The following is a 12675-nucleotide window of genomic DNA, read 5'->3' on the forward strand; positions in this document are numbered from 1 at the left end:
CAACTGTGGATGAAGTACTAAAGGGAAGGCGAACATGTTTGCCCAGACGGCATGCGTGACAAGAGTGCGCATCCGTTTTATTACATGTAAAAGAAAAATCCCTAATAATATGACGAAGAGCGGTGGAGCTAGGATGACCGAGACGGGCGTGCCAGAGATCAATGCCGGCGGAAAGTGCAACTGGTCCAGCAGGTGAAGATGATGGAGGCTGGACGGAGTATGTATCGCCAGGACTGTCACAGCGGTGAAGAACCATCCGGGTGAGGGCGTCCTTAACAGAAAAACCAACTTCGTCAAATTCCACAGTTACACAGTTATCACGAGAAAGTTTACGAACACAAACTAGATTCTGAATAAGCTCGGGAGACACAAGAACATTATTGAGATAAAGTGGTCGAGAGTTTGAGGGAAAACTTGTGGAACCAATATGAGTGATAGGAAGACCAGCACGATTACCAACAATGATACAAGAAGAAGTGTGAATAGGAGACACGGAGGAGAGGTTACCCGGGTAAGCGGCCATGTGCGAAGATGCATCGGTGTCCATGAACCAATCACCACCGCCGGAATAAGCCCCGGTCGGAGGCTGTTGATGAAGTGCAACAAGCAGGGCTGGATCATAAGAGGCCGACGCAGGGTAGCACGAGTAGCCGGTCACGCCATTGCTGGCAGGTGGCCCGCCATAGCCAACTGGAGCAGGAGCATAGTAGGTTGATGGTGCGACCGGACCGGTTTGCTGACCGGCGAAGAAGGCCTGATGCCCGGAAGGACCGGGCCCGAGGAGGCTCGGAGCGGGGGGGGGGGGCACGGGCATAGTGTAGGCGTGCACAACCCCGGTCCAGGGGTTGTGGCCACCCCCCAAGGTGGCGGCGGCTGCTGTTGGACGGGCCCGGCGTGCGGCTGTTGCTGCTGCTGTTGGCCTTTGCCGCGGCCACGGCGCCTCTGGCGCGGCTGCTGTTGCTGCGGCTGCTGCGGCAAGTGTTGTTGAAGAGCCGCAGGAGCAGCAAGGACCGGAGGCCGCTGCTAGTACGGGGCGTCGTAGGCGCCTTTCTGCGCCGGAGTAGCCGGTGGACGGGGCGCCTGGAACGGCGCTGGGAAGCCGGGGGGGCACCCGAGGGCGGAGGGCCACCGCGTGAGTAGCCGGCGGCGAAGGCGGTGTGAACGGCACGGGAGCGAAGATGCTTCAACCGGCGTTCCTCGAGACGAAGATAAGCCACCGCCCGCTCGTAGGTAGGGTTCACCATGAGGGTGAGGTTGGAGGCAGCGTTGCCGAGATCCTCATTGAGGCCGGCAGTGAGGGTGGAGAGGAGCAACTCATCGCCCACCTTGAAGCCGATGTCATTGAGCTCGTCGGAGAGGGTCTTGAGACGCATGCAGTAGTCGTCGACGGAGGAGTTGTTTTGATGACACCCGAAGAACTCCTGCTGCAGGAAGACGATCCGTTGGAGCTAGTTGTCGGTGAAGAGACCGACGATCTTGTTCCACACCGTGCATGCATCGTCCCTGTCGCGAACGACAGTGTGGAAGATGTCTTTGGACACGGTGAGGAAGAGCCACCGGATGATGGTGGCGTCGATCGCCAACCAGTCGGCGTCGCGGTTGAGGACGAAGAGGTTGGCGGTGCCGTCGATGTGGTCCTGCAGATTATACTCACGAAAGAGGAGATTGAAGTATGTCTTCCAAGCATAGAAATTCGCCTCTTTGTGGGAGAGGATCACCGGTACGCGACGTTCAATGGGAACATCACGGATGTAGGCGGGATCGGGAAGAGTGGCGGTGGAGGAGCCGGAGGAGGAGTCGAAGGGGTTGGGCGGCTTCACCACGGGAGGGGTGGAGGCGGCGGACCGGTCGGAGACCAGGTTGGAACCCGACATGGCTAGGGTTAGGTGCGGCTAGGGTTAGGCGGTGGCCGGGGCGGGTTTTTAGGGTTTCAGGTAGATGGGAGGTGGAAGGCAGCAGGTAGCAAGGGTTTTGGGTTTTGGGAGAGTGCGGCTAGCGGCGAGGAGGCGGGTGGCTAGCGGCAGCTTGGGAGGGATCGCGAGTGGGGCGGCGGCAGGGAGCCAGCGGCGCGAGGGGAGGAGCTACGGCGGTGGCAAGGGGCTCGGCGACGCGGGCGTAGGCAGGGAAGCGGCAACGGCTGGGAGGCGACGGCGACGCGCTAGGGGAGGAGGGATGGGACTAAGGCTGATACCATGTAGAGAATTATGCAACTCACGATATATTGATCGGGTGCAATATGCACGTATATATAAGTATAAAGGGTAGCCACGTCCTCGACTATACATGGAAGGAGGAGGGCTTGTTGTACAAGAAATACACATATGTTATCTACATCTCAACAGGCATTCCGGCAAGGGATAGTGGCGCATTTCACACCCGGCCAGGGCCGCGTCACGCGAGCCTGAAGCCTGCCGCCATGGGCGAGCAAGGGAAGCCGCGCCACGTGTGCCTGAGGTCCCCGCCGACGGCTCCCCGCAGGGTGGTGGCCGCGGGCAGCCATGAGCCGCCGCCGCTGCCGTTCCTGAGGGCCCGCTTCGAGCAACCACGCCGGAGGGAGACGCGTATTTTTTTTTAGAAAAGGGGGGACTCCCCGGCCTCTGCATCAAAACGATGCATACGGCCACTTAAATAAATAAAAAGGTTCAACAAAGTCATAGAGTCTTGAAATAAGATGAAGGCGAGCTCACATAGAGCCTCGACGCTAAAACAAGAAAAGGCCATCAAGCCACAACCGGCAGGCAAAATAAAGATAGGAAAACTAATTGCCTATCCTATTACATGACCGCCATCCAAACCGGTTGAAGATATCCCACGCTACCATCTCCCAACGGACAGATCCAGTAACCAAACGCTCCCTGGCCTCCGTCGGAGTGAGTAAGGACCACATACGGATCAGCGCCGTAGCACGGAATACAACCTGCAAAAAATGAATAGTAGTTATTCTGTTAAAAGCTAAATCATTTCTGCAGTTCCAAATTGCCCATAACAACGCACAAACTCCTACACGAATATGTCTAGCTGTATCGGACTCTATCCCATCCAGCCACGTTCCCAATAACGACCCGACTGAACTCGGAGGAGTAATGTTAAAGGCAATTTGCACGGTGCGCCACAGAATTCTCACCAATGGACACGCAAAGAAGAGATGCTTAATGGTCTCGTCATGATCACAGAAACTACACCTAGTAGATCCTGTCCAATTGCGCTTAACCAAGTTGTCCTTTGTTAAAATAACTTGTTTATGGACAAACCACATAAACACTTTAATTTTTAAAGGAACTTTTACTTTCCAAACATATTTGGAACTAGGAATGACAGTCGAGTTAATAACATCGATGTACATCGACTTAACAGTAAATTGTCCAGACCTAGCAAGTTTCCAATACAACTGGTCGGGCTGATGAGCTAGCTGGACTTCCATCAGTCTACGCACCAGATGAAGCCAAGCTTCCCATCTATTACCAACAAGCACCCTCCGAAATTGAATATTAAGGGGAATGGACTGCATGACCGTTGCAACTAACTCATCCCGTCGCTGGACAATACGATACAGGGTTGGGTACTGTATTGCCAATGGTGTATCACCCAGCCAAGTATCCTCCCAGAACCGTGTATCATTGCCATCACCGACAATAAACTTTGTTCTATTAAAGAAGGCTGCCTTAACTCTCATAAGCCCCTTTCAAAACGGCGAATCAGTTGGTCTCACTGTCACCTGAGACAAGGTTTTGGAATGCAGATACTTGTTGCGGAGAATCTGCGCCCAAGTTGCGTCAGTCTGAACTGAAAGCTTATACAGCCACTTGCTAAGCAGGCATCTATTCTTGACCTCAAGATTCTCGATACCCAAACCCCCTTGGTCCTTTGGTCGACAAATAACATCCCACTTGGCGAGTCTATACTTTCTCTTAAGTTCATCACTCTGCCAAAAAAATCTCGATCGGTAGAAGTCCAGCCTTTTCCTAACCCCAACTGGAACTTCAAAGAAAGATAGTAGGAACATCGGCATACTCGTAAGCACCGAATTAATAAGAATTAACCGGCCTCCATATGACATAAGTTTGCCCTTCCAGCAACTAAGTTTCTTTTCAAACCGATCTTCAATGCATTTCCACTCTTTGTTCGTTAGCTTACGATGGTGAATGGGTATACCTAAGTAAGTAAAAGGTATAGCCCCTAATTCACATCCAAACAATTGCCTATAAGCCTCTTGTTCCTCCTTGGCTCTACCAAAGCAGAACAACTCACTTTTATGAAAGTTAATCTTTAACCCGGTCAATTGTTCAAATAAGCATAACACCAGCTTCATATTTCTCGCTTTTGCCAGGTCATGCTCCATAAAGATGATTGTATCATCAGCGTACTGCAGAATGGACACACCCCCATCAACTAGGTTTGGCACCAAGGCACCCACCTGACCGGCCTCCTTTGCCCTACCTATGAGAATTGCCAACATGTCAACCACAATGTTGAACAAAATAGGGGACATTGGATCTCCTTGCCTCAGGCCTTTGTGTGTCTGGAAATAATGCCCTATATCATCATTTACTTTAATTCCAACACTTCCTTTTTGTGTGAAGGATTCTACCTGGCGTCGCCAAGCCTCATCAAAACCCTTCATACGTAAGGCCTGTTGAAGGAATGGCCATTTGACTTTGTCATACGCTTTTTCGAAATCCACTTTGAAAACAACCCCATCCAGCTTTTTCGTGTGGATTTCATGGAGCGTTTCATGAAGGACCACTACCCCCTCAAGGATATTCCTGTCCAGCATGAAAGCAGTTTGGGTAGGCTGCACAACAGCATGTGCGATCTGTGTGAGCCTATTGGTCCCGACCTTGGTGAAAATTTTGAAACTAACATTAAGAAGACAGATTGGCCTGAATTGCTCAATTCTCACAGCCTCTGTTTTCTTAGGAAGAAGGGTGATCGTTCCAAAATTGAGCTGAAAAAGATGAAGCTGTCCAGCAAACAGATCATTGAACAAAGGCAACAAATCCCCTTTAATGATATGCCAACATTTCTTATAGAACTCCGCTGGAAATCCATCGGGGCCCGGCGCCTTGTTATTTTTCATTTGCGAAATGGCCTCCAGAACCTCTTTCTCGGAGAAAGGAACCGTAAGAATATCATTCTCCACCGCTGTGAGCTGAGGAACATCCTCAACCCTGGACTCATCCAGAGACACACAGTTCTTTTCTGGAGGACCAAACAGCTGCTTATAGTACTCGGTGATGTATAATTTTAGGTTTTCCTGTCCTACAATTGTACCCTCATCTTGCTCAAGCTAAAAAATCTTCTTCTTTCGATGCTTACCATTAGCGATCATGTGAAAGAATTGAGTGTTCGCATCCCCCTGCACTACTCGCCGGACCTTGGCCCGCAACGCCCACTTCAACTCTTCTTTCCTAAGAAGTTCTTTCAGCCGCAATTCTGCGTCAAGCTTGGCATGAAGCTCCGCGGCCGGCAGTATCGTTGTTTCTGCTTTTAAATCCAGGTACTGAATAAGGGAAAGGAGTAGCGTATGATAGAAGCAGCGGCAGGGCCGAACAGAGGCCGCCCGGCCTTTGGCCGGTTGAACCGAAACTAGGGGGCGGCAGCGGTTAGAGTTCGTGGCCACGCCTAGACGCGTAGGGAACTCGCGCGCAGCCGACAGCTAGCCTCTGCCGATGCGACGCACAGAGCCGCGCCAGGTGCCTCTGCCGATGAAGAATATCTTCCGGTCCGGTTCAAAAGCAACGATTCATACTTCTGGTCGCGTTCACAAGCTGATTTATAGTACATGCATAATACCGAACCAGTTAGATCCATGATGGACCGTAGGAAGACAAAACTAAAAGGACAATCTCCTGATCGATCTTCCTTGTACAGTGCTGATTTTTTTGACAGAAAGGAGTTCCTCAGCGATTGATTTCGAAGGTGACCGCCGTTCCTATCAATGGAGAGCAAAAGTGGCCATTGCGCGGCTGTGCGCCGGCTCTCGCTGCTGACGCTGTGACTCCGTGCCGTGCTGCGGGCTGATTTGATGGGCTCGCCGAGTGCCGGCAGGCCGGCAGGCGAGCCGCCTGTTGCTGCAAGGGTGCAACTGCACATGTGGAAAGGAGCGGGGATTATCCCCTAATAACCTCAAGGGTTATTTATTTTTAACACCCTGTTCATCCCAGCCGGGCACACCGCAAGCCATTAATTAGGTGAGAGAACACACACGGTAAGCATCTTGTTTCATCGTACCACCACTTCCAATTGTCACGGTAACTCTAGAAGAGGACTCCAAAGATCCTCGGTTCGTCGATGCTGCAATAAAATTCCCAATGCATCTCATTCCACCGAAAATTGCCCTATCTGACTGGTGACACTCATCATGCGCATCATTATTGCCCTCCTCACACACTTGGTCGTGCTTTCTCCCCCTAGCAACTAACATGATTTTGCTATACAAGTAGGGTAGTGGTTATTTATAGAAGGTCGGTGAGTGGACATGATGTGTGGGCCAGACATCATTTTCTTTACCAAACTTCACATGACGGTTGCTGTGACAATTAATTTCTACCCCTTGTGACATTTGTTTCGATAGCAGGTGATTCAATTGTTGAGGAATGTTGACGCTTTGTGGTGCCCATCTACGGTTTAAGCAACCTAGAAGTGAATACTATTGCAACAAACAAAGACAAGGCAACGATTGCGAATCGGTACAACAGAGAAATGGCACTCTTTTTATGGGAAAGTGAAGAATATCCTATTGTATATTATTGAAAATTGTATAATAAGAAAAACTTACTATTATTGCTTGATTTCCATCACGGTACTTAAATAAAATATATGTGCTATCCAGCCCTGTTTGTAAGAGCATCTGCAACAGGACTACCCAAATCTGCCCCCTAAACATCCACACACACGCCCACGCACGACTCCGTACAGCGTCGGACGATCCCTCAAAAGGTTTACCGAACAACCACACTCTCCCTCAAATTCATGCAAATCCATGCACTTCAATCATATAGCACAAATTCATCTATTCAACAACGCAACAAAGCAAAATGAACCACAATTCGTATTTGTGACATTTATGGAAGTGCTGAAGAAAGTGAGTACCATGCGGTGGTCTCATGTACAAAAAGACGGGCCCTCCGACAAGCTATGCAAGTGCACTAGAACATTCCGAAAGAGAAGGCCTTTTGGCACCCTGGGAAAGATTGGTTGCAAGTACTCCTCGGCACATGTGATGAAGAAATGATTGCAAAAATTCTGCTCCTCCTATGGAAAGCATGGTTTCTACGAGACAACATAGTACACAGCGATGGCAAAGAATCGATCTCAGGTTCAGTGTCGTTCTTGGTCAGGTATATGGAGGAAATCAACAATGCCAAGGTGCGAACCGAAAACGAGAAAAGTAGCTACTACAGTAATCTATTTGGGCTTTGGGGACCGTCGCCGGTCCACTCGCCCGCCTGCCGCTACAGACTGGAATCTCCCACCTGGCGGCAGTGTTAAATTGAATTCGGACGCTGTGTTTGATGCAACCTCAGGGGCGAGTGTTGCTGGTGCAGTGGCCAGGGATGCCAGTGGCCGACCCTTCTTCTCGATGGGGCATCGCATCGGTCCCTGCTCTTCTGGGGAGGAAGCCGAGGGTTTTGCAGTTCTGGCAGGCCTACAACAGCTTCGAAATACTTTAACGCCGTTGTGCCAGTGGAACTAGACTGCCTATCCTTGTTTAAGGCGTTGGATCGGAACACACCCAATCAGTCTTGCATGTTTGCAACCATCGCTGATATTTGTGCTTCGCTAAGCTTGTTCAGGTCCGTTCAGTTTGGTTTGGTGAGAGAAGAGACCATAACATGTTGAGAGCGGTTTTTCCTAGTTGGGGATACACGGTATCCATTATCACAGCCATCCACTCGTTTTCATGTTTCATGTGGATGTGTGCACACTGCTATAGACACCAACCGCTTAAGCTTAATTATCTGCCATGAAGCCCACCACATTCGGCTACTGTGCGTGACATGATATGACATGCATGAGTCCTGACTTCTTAAACGAGACATGGTGGAGGATTTTGTCCACAAGCTCTCTCACATGTTCTTTCTCTCTGACAGAATACATTATTTCTCTCTCTCTTTCTGATCTCTCTCACGGCCTCTCTCGGTCTCTCTCCTCCCAAGATTTTTCCCGTTCCCTATCTCTCGTGGAAAACAGTAGCTGTTTTTTCTCCAATGGAAGAGAGCAGTTCTTTTCTCTCTCTTATCTCCCAACCTCTTTCACAAATGAGAATAATCTTCTCTCGTCCTGACATTTTTTTCTTCTCTCTGTGCCTTTTCTCTTCTCTCTTCTTACACATGCTCACAAAAAGAAATACTCTATCTCTCTCCTCACCTTTCCCCTCTCTCACCCACATGCGTGAGAAACAAGAGGCAGACATCGTGTAGTCCATGTCACATGGATACAGTGACAGAACTAGCAAACAATTACATAATCGACAGGTGTAGGACCTACAAGGGAATCTTGTTACTGTTGATGTAGCACTGCCTTTTCAGCCAAATCACTGTGGCTATAGGAAATACTGCTGCTGATGCTAGTTGTAGCACAGATCTCCACAACGTGGTCACCGGTACAGATAATGGGTACCGTGTAGGCCGAGCTAGGAAGGAACTTTCCATAACATGTTGGCACAAAGGCTCGCTGCCATGGCGACAAGTCAAAGGAATTTCTTCTTTTCGGGGGCTGTCCCGCCTAAGCTTACCGATATTATTTTCTGTGACTGTAAGCTTGTTGTATGACAAAATGAAACACAATTCAAACATGCCAAAATGAAATTTAACGTCTGTGGGGCGTCCGAACAACATGATGAATCAGTCGATGGTCGCCATCGGACGCCCGTGACTGCCGTGGCCGCTCTCGCCCCCTCGTACTCTCTTTGCAGGTTCATCTGGAGCAGCTCAGAATAACAAGATTTATGTTACTGTGGGATTGTATTAACAGACAAATCACCTAATTCTTGGGACATCTATGACAAAGCCAAAGACTCTTGGTGCTCCCACAAGAATCCGGTGGTCACCCCTGACATTGTCAAATTCGTGGCATTGTATAATGAGATGGTGACCATCCACAAGGCATCCTGGAACATAATGCACTTTGCGGGTATGTACGACCCGGTCGACCAGTACGTCCTTTAGGGGCAAAGAGAATGAGTTTGCCTTGTGCTGTTCCGGCTCGACGGTCGTCGTTGACGGGACGCTCTACATGCTCGACCAATCCCTCGGCACCAAGCTGATGATGTGGCTGAATGAGACCAAGGAGTAGGTTTCGCAGGCTGTCGGACAAGCTCACACATCCACCCTGCGAGCTTGTGGCCATTGGCAGGAAGATCTATGTGAATGGGCGGGGGCTGAGCATGGCAACAATCGACATGGACACCCCTGCCAGGGTGGACGGGTTCCTTGTGTCCTCATCGACAGGTCCGCACATGGAGCATGACTTCCCCCGCGCTTGAGAAGTGTAGGGTCGTCACCATCTGAAGGCCACTTACTACAGGGGTTGCTTGTACTGCGAACTGAAATAACATTGGACGTTTTCCTTTTCCTCGGGCTGTATAGCGACTTGTGTATTTTGCTGAGATGGCTGTACATCGACTTTTGACTTTAACATGAGCAAAGAAAAGCTCAGGTTGTTTATTCGTTGGTTATTCCTTGGTGAGTTGTATATGTACTTTTGAATGTGAGTAAATTCTGATCGTAACAGGTTTTTGCTCTCTCTTTCACATTATGTCAACAGTTTTTGCCTTGTCCCCTTGTTGAAAACTGAAACAATATCATGATTCAATGGTATGGATTTCCAACCCCCTCCCCAATCTGAATGTTGACCAACATAGCTTCACTACCCATCACAACCGGGCACACTGGAAGTAGGTGAGAGAACACTCGTGGTAAGCATCCTGCTTCATCGTACCACAAGATTGTTTCATCGTACCACTCTTGTGAAGAATCATATAGTAACTCTAGAAGAGGAGTTCTGAGATCCTTCGTACGTCAAAATTACAATCAAATTCCCAATGCATCTCATTCCCTGGAAAATTGCACTCTCTGACCGGTGGCACTCATCGTGCTCATCATTGTTGCCCACCTCACACATTTGTCCATGCTTTTTCCCTCTAGCAACTAAATGTGATTCTGCGACATAAGTAAGGTGGTGGTTATTTATGGAAGGTCTGCCAATGGACATGATGTGTGGCCCAGACGTCATTCCTTCACCAAACTTTGCATGACGGTTGTTGTGGCCATTCATTTCTACACCTTGTGACATTTATTCTGACAGTAGGTGATGCAATTGTTGAAGAACTATTTGACGCTTTGTGGTCCTCATCTACGGCTTAAGCAACCCAAAACTGAGCATTGCAACAAACAAGGAGAAAGCAACGATTGCAAAGTGGAACAAAGAAAGACAACTCATGTTTCTTTATGAGAAAGTAGGAGAATATCCTATTGCACATATTATTAAAAAGTTATAAGTATGTAAAGAAAAACTTATTAGTATTCCTTGATTTCCATCGCGGTACATAGATAAAATATATGTGCTACCAAACCCTGTTTGTAAGAGCATCTACAGTCAGGCTACACAAATCCAGCTGCCCCGTAAACATCCGTAGACGCGCCCGGGCATGACTTTGGACGGCATCGTACGGCCCCTCGAAAGTCTTTGATTGCAATTTTTTTATTGCAAACATTTGTTGATAGCTTACCAAGCTGACCACTTACAGTTTAAGCAGTCCAAAACTGGACAAACAAGGACAAAGCAACGATTGCGAAGTGGAATAAGAGAGAAATAAAGCTCTTGTTTTTTAAGAGAAAGTAGGAGAAATAAAATATATGTGCTACCAAACTTGTTCGTAAGAGCATCTACAGCTAGACTAGACAAAGCCACCCCCTAAACATCCACCGACGGTGCCTGGGCACGACACCAGACGCCCCCTCAAAAGTCTTACCGAACAACTACACTCCCCATATAAAAAACCTCAAATACATGCAAATCCATGCACATCAATCATATAGCACAAATTCATCATCAATTCGACAATGCAACAAAGCAAAATGACAATTCAACAATTCAAACATGCCAAAAGGAAACTCAATGTCGAGGCCACACCCTGCCAACATGATGAATCACTCGACAACTGCCATCAGGGCCACATCCACGGCTGTTGTGGCCACTCTCGCCCCCTCGTACTCCCTACGCAGGTTGGTCTCTATCCTCACCTCAAGGCACTTCTTACCTCCCGGATCCAAGAGGTTTTCTTCGACCAACATTATCCTCAAATCCTACTTGTCATGAGCACGTTGCAACCTCTCCTACAACTTCTTCCTCTCCCTCATCCAATCCAATCGATTGTTGGGAGCTTGAGCCACCATTTATATTCAACCTCATGTTGTTCTTCAGGTCATCGACAAGTTGTTGCCACTTCGGTTTGTCATTCAAAATTTCAACAAACAATAGCTTAAAGTGAATGGCTTCTTCTCGATTTGTTGGTACAAATTGGCTGCCAACCCCACTATCAAACAAGAATTACTCATGAGAATGCAACAAACAAAGCTAGCAATGAAAATGATGATAAAATTGAATAAAGTCAACTTACGTGTCTATGGACTCCAACCCCACTTTGATTCCGGCCAACCATAGAAGAGTATTGGCCATCACCCACATCTTATGTTCATGTTAGGGCTTGTGAATCTTTTCCCGGCATTTGTTTCCATTTTGTTCCATTCCACATTGAGTGTACATACTTGTGGCCAACCAAGCTTCAAGCAACAAAACATCCTCACGGGTTGTATCGGCAGCTCCGAGCGATAAGATTTACGTTGCCGGAGGACACTGACAGACAACTCACCTAATTCTTGGGACATCTACGACAAAGCCACAGACTCCTGGTGCTCGCACAAGAACCTGATGCACACCCCTGACTTTGTCAAATTCATTGCATTGAATGACGAGATGGTGACCATTCACAAGGCGTCCTGGAGCAGGATGTCCTTTGTGAGTACGTACGACTACCAGTCCTAGAGGGCAAGGAGAATGAGATTTCCTTGTGCTGGTCTGGCCCGGCAGTCGTTGTTGATGGGACACTCTACATGGTCGACCAGTCCCTTGGCACCAAGCTGATGATGTGGCTGAACGAGACCAAGGAGTGGGTGATTGTTGGCAGGTTGTCGGACAAGATCATGCGCCCGCCGTGCAAGCTCATGGCTATTGGCAGGATGATCTACGTGATCACAGAGTGCTAAGCACGGTGACCATTAACATCGACATGGCGGCCACGGTGGATGGGTTCCTGGTCTTCTCGTCAACGGGGCCGCTGATGGAGCATGACTTCTCACCGGAGAAGTGTAGGGTCATCACCATCTGAAGACTGCCGCTAGCTGGGTTGCTTGTACCGTGAACTGAAATAACACCTTCTTTTCTTTTCTTGTGGCTGTATATCGATTTGTGTATCTTCGTGAGATGGTTGTACATTGAATTTTTAACTATTAACATGTGGAAAGAAAATGTTGCTTATTCCTGAAGTTGTATGTGAATAAATTCTGATCGTAATAGGGCTCCACCCTGCACACATTATGTCAACACTTTTCGCCCTATCCCCTCGGTGAAAACTGAAATAATGTCATCACTCGGTGGAGAAAATGTATTTTT

At 48.5% G+C, this 12675-nt stretch overlaps 1 pseudogene; it reads left to right on the forward strand.

The window, feature by feature from the left end:
• The first annotated feature begins 2416 nt into the window (after positions 1-2416).
• On the forward strand, positions 2417-12391 carry LOC119320654 (annotated as a pseudogene).
• The last annotated feature ends 284 nt before the right edge of the window (positions 12392-12675 follow it).

This window comes from Triticum dicoccoides, chromosome 6B, assembly GCF_002162155.2.
Source record: "Triticum dicoccoides isolate Atlit2015 ecotype Zavitan chromosome 6B, WEW_v2.0, whole genome shotgun sequence".
Classification (NCBI taxonomy): domain Eukaryota; kingdom Viridiplantae; phylum Streptophyta; class Magnoliopsida; order Poales; family Poaceae; genus Triticum; species Triticum dicoccoides.